This window comes from Orbicella franksi, chromosome 1 (assembly GCF_964199315.1).
Source record: "Orbicella franksi chromosome 1, jaOrbFran1.1, whole genome shotgun sequence".
NCBI lineage: Eukaryota > Metazoa > Cnidaria > Anthozoa > Scleractinia > Merulinidae > Orbicella > Orbicella franksi.
In genome coordinates, this window is record NC_138145.1 from 2,373,822 (window position 1) to 2,378,352 (window position 4,531).

The window sequence follows — 4,531 nt, forward strand, 5'->3', positions numbered from 1 at the left end:
TCCCCGTGACTGGAGAATATCCCCCAAGTCCCGGGAAATCGAGCCGAAGTTGATCAAATTCATGATGCGCGTAACGTGGTCTCGGCTACTGTGTCAGTCCTAAAGTGAAGTGTGGCTACATTTCGGCCCACAAGCTAGAAAGTGAGCGTTCAAAAAGTTTTGTTGTGTCCATTTTACTTCAAAACAAGGCCATCAGGACTTAGTTTAGCGTCCAAGGGACTGCAAAATATCCCCCAAAGTTCTGGGAAATCCATTCGATGTTCGTCAAAATAACGATGCGCGTAAGGCGGTGTCATCTACTCTTTTAGTCTTAAAGTAAAGTGGGGCTATATTTCTGCCCAGAAGCTCCAAAGTTGTGCTCTGTCCATTTCACTGAAAACCAAGGCCATCAGGAGTTACTTTAGAGTCGCTTTGACCGGAATATATCCCGCAAAGTTTCGGGAAATAAACGCGAAATTGGTCAAAATGACGATTCGCTGAAGACGGTCTCGCCTACTCTTTCAGTCTTAAAGTAAAATGGGGCTCTATTTCGGCCCAGAAGCTCGAGAGCGAGCGTTCAAAAACTTTCGCTGTGTCCATTTCACTGCAAACCAAGACAAGCAGGAGTTAGTTGAGAGTCCCCGGGACTGGAAAATATCCCCCAAGTTCCGGGAAATCAACCCGAAGTTTGTCAAAATCACGATGCGCGTAAGGCGGTCTCGGCTACTCTTTCAGTGTTAAAGTCATGGGGTGCTATATTTTGGCCCAGAAGCTCGAAATTGAGCGTTCAAAAAGTTTTGCTGGGTCCATTTTACTGCAAACCAAGGCCATCAGGAATTAGTTTAGAGTCCTCACAACTGGAATATATCCCCTTAGTTCCGGGAAATCGAGCCGAAGTTGCTCAAAATCACGATGCACGTAAGGCGGTCTCGGCTACTCTTTCAGTCTTCAAGTGACGTGGGGTTCTATTTCGGTCCAGAAGCTCGAAAGTATGCGTTCAAAAACTTTTTCTGTTCCCGTTTCACTGCAAACCAAGACCAGCACGAGTTAGTTTAGAGTCCCCGGGACTGGAAAATATTTCGCAAGTTCCGGGAAATCGAGCCGAAGTTGATCAAAATCACGATGCACGAAACGTGGTCTCGGCTACTGTTTCAGTCTTAAAGTGAAGTATGGCTATATTTCGTCCCACAAGCTCGAAAGTGAGGGTTCAAAAAGCTTTGCTGTGTCCATTTCACTGCAAAACAAGGCCATCGGCACCTAGTTTAGCGTCCAAGGGACTAAAAAATATCCCCCAAGTTCCGGGAAATCCACCCGAAGTTTGTCAAAATCACGATGCGCGTAAGGTGGTCTCGGCTACTTTTTCAGTATTAAAGTAAAGTGGGCTATATTTCGGCCCAGAAGCTTGAAGGTGAGCGTTCAAAAAGTTTTGCGGTCTCCATTTCACTGCAAACCAAGGCCATCAAGAGTTAGTTTAGAGTCCCTGGGACTGGAACGTATCCCCCAAGTTCCGGAATATCGACCCGAAGTTGGTCAAAATCACGATGCGCGCACGCCGGTCTCGGCTACTCTTTCAGTCGTAAGTGATCTGGGACTATATTTCGGCCTAGAGGCTCGAAAGTGTGCGTTCAAAAACTTGTGCTGTGTGAATTTCACTGGAAACCATGGCCATCGGGAATTAGTTTAGAGTCCCCCGGACTAGAAAATATTCCCCAAGTTCCAGGAAAGCGAGCATAAGTTGATCAAAATCACGATGCGCGTAACGCGGTCTCGGATACTGTTTCAGTCTTAAAGTGAAGTGTGGCTATATTTAGGCCTAGAAGCTCGAAAGTGAGCGTTCAAAAAGTTTTGCTGTGTCCATTTCACTGCAAACCAAGGCCATTAGGAGTTAGTATAGAGTGCCCGGGACTGGAAAATATTCTCCAAGTTCCAGGAAATGGCGCCGAAGTTGATGAAAATTACGATGCGCGTAACGGGCTCTCGGCTATTCTTTCAGTCTTAAATTTAAGTAGGGCTATATTTCGGCCCTGAAGCTCAAAGGTGAGCGTTCAGAATGTTTTGCTGTGTTTATTAAACTGCAAACCAAGGTCATCGCGAGTTAGTTTAGCGTCCCCGGGACTTGAAATTATTCGCCAACTTCCGGGAAATCGAGCAAAAGTTGCCCAAAATCACGATGCGCGTAAGGCGGTCTCGGCTACTCTTTCAGTCCTAAAATTAAGGGGCGGTATATTTCGACCTAGAAGCTCGAGACCGGGCGTGCGCTAATTTTACCTGTGTCCATTTCACTGACATCTTAGGCCATCAGGAGTTAGTTTAGAGTCCTTGGGACTGGAGAATATCCCCCAAGTCCCGGGAAATCGAGCCGAAGTTGATCAAATTCATGATGTGCGTAACGTGGTCTCGGCTACTGTGTCAGTCCTAAAGTGAAGTGTGGCTACATTTCGGCCCACAAGCTAGAAAGTGAGCGTTCAAAAAGTTTTGTTGTGTCCATTTTACTTCAAAACAAGGCCATCAGGACTTAGTTTAGCGTCCAAGGGACTGCAAAATATCCCCCAAAGTTCTGGGAAATCCATTCGATGTTCGTCAAAATAACGATGCGCGTAAGGCGGTGTCATCTACTCTTTTAGTCTTAAAGTAAAGTGGGGCTATATTTCTGCCCAGAAGCTCCAAAGTTGTGCTCTGTCCATTTCACTGAAAACCAAGGCCATCAGGAGTTACTTTAGAGTCCCTTTGACTGGAATATATCCCGCAAAGTTTCGGGAAATAAACGCGAAATTGGTCAAAATGACGATTCGCTGAAGACGGTCTCGCCTACTCTTTCAGTCTTAAAGTAAAATGGGGCTCCATTTCGGCCCAGAAGCTCGAGAGTGAGCGTTCAAAAACTTTCGCTGTGTCCATTTCACTGCAAACCAAGACAAGCAGGAGTTAGTGGAGAGTCCCCGGGACTGGAAAATATCCCCCAAGTTCCGGGAAATCAACCCGAAGTTTGTCAAAATCACGATGCGCGTAAGGCGGTCTCGGCTACTCTTTCAGTGTTAAAGTCATGGGGTGCTATATTTTGGCCCAGAAGCTCGAAATTGAGCGTTCAAAAAGTTTTGCTAGGTCCATTTTACTGCAAACCAAGGCCATCAGGAGTTAGTATAGAGACCCAGGGAGTGGAAAATATCCCGCAAATTCCGGCAAATTTAGCCTAAGTTTGTCAAAATCACCATGGGCGTAAGACGATCTTGGCTAATCTTTCAGTCTTAAAGTGAAGTGGGGCTATATTTCGCCCCAGAAGCTCGAAAGTGAGCGTTCAAAAAGTTTTCCCTTGTCAAGTTCACTTCAAACCAAGGTGATCAGGAGTTAGTTTAGGGTCCCCAGGACTGGAAAATATCTCCCAAGTTCCGGGATATCGATCCGAAGTTGGTCAAAATCACGATTCGCGAAACGCGGGTCGGCTATTGTTGCAGTCTTAAAGTGAAGTGGGCTATATTTCAGCCCAGAAGCTCGAAAGTGAGCGTTTAAAAAGTTACCCTTCGTGCATTTAACTGCAAAAAAAGGACATCAGGAGTTATTTTAAAGTCCTCCGGACTGGAAAATATCCGCCAAGTTCCGGGAAATCGAGCTGAACTTGGTCAAAATCACGATGTCTGTAAGGCGGTGTCGGCTATTCTTTCAGTCTTCAAGTGAAGTGGGGCTATATTTTGGCGCAGAAGCTCGAAGATGAGCGTTCAAAAAGTTTTGCCGGGATATTTTTTTTGCTTTAAAAAGGTTTTGCTGTGTCAATTTCACTGCAAACCAAAGCCATCACGAATTAGTTTAGAGATCCAGGGAGTGGAAAATATCACCCAAGTTCCGGAAAATCAAGCCAAAGTTAATCAATATCACAATGCGCGTAAGACGGTCTCGGCTACTCTTACAGGCTTAAAGTGAAGTGGGGCCATATTCGGCTCAGAAGTTTGAAGGTGAGCGTTTAAAATGTTTTGCTCTGTCCATTTCAATGGAAACCAAGGCGATCGGGAGTTAGTTTACCGTCCCTGGGACTGAAAAATATCGCACAAGTTCCGGCAAATCGAGCCCGAAGTTGCTCGAAATCACGATGCGCGTAAGGCCGTTTCGTCTATTTTTTCAGTCTTAAAATGAAGTGGGCTATATTTCGACCTAGAAGCTCGGTACCGAGCGTGCGCTAATTTAATCTGTGTCGATTTCACTGAAAACTAAGGCAATCAGCAGTTAGTTTAGAGCTGCCAAAGCTGGAAACTATCCCCCAAGTTCCGGGAAATCGAGCCATAAAGGCTGAAAATCACGATGCGCGTAAGGCGGTCTCGTCTATTCCTTCAGCCTTAAAATGAAATGGGCTATATTTCGGCCCAAAGGCTCGAAAGTGAGCGTTCAAAAAGTTTTCCTGTGTCCATTTCACTGCAAACCAAGGCCAAGAGGAAATACGTTAGAGTCCCCGGGACTGTAAAATATCCCCCAAGTTCCCGGAAATCAAGCGGAAGTTGGTCAAAATCACGTTGCACGCAAGGCTGTCGCGGTTACTCTTTCAGTTTTAAAGTGAAGTGGGGCTATA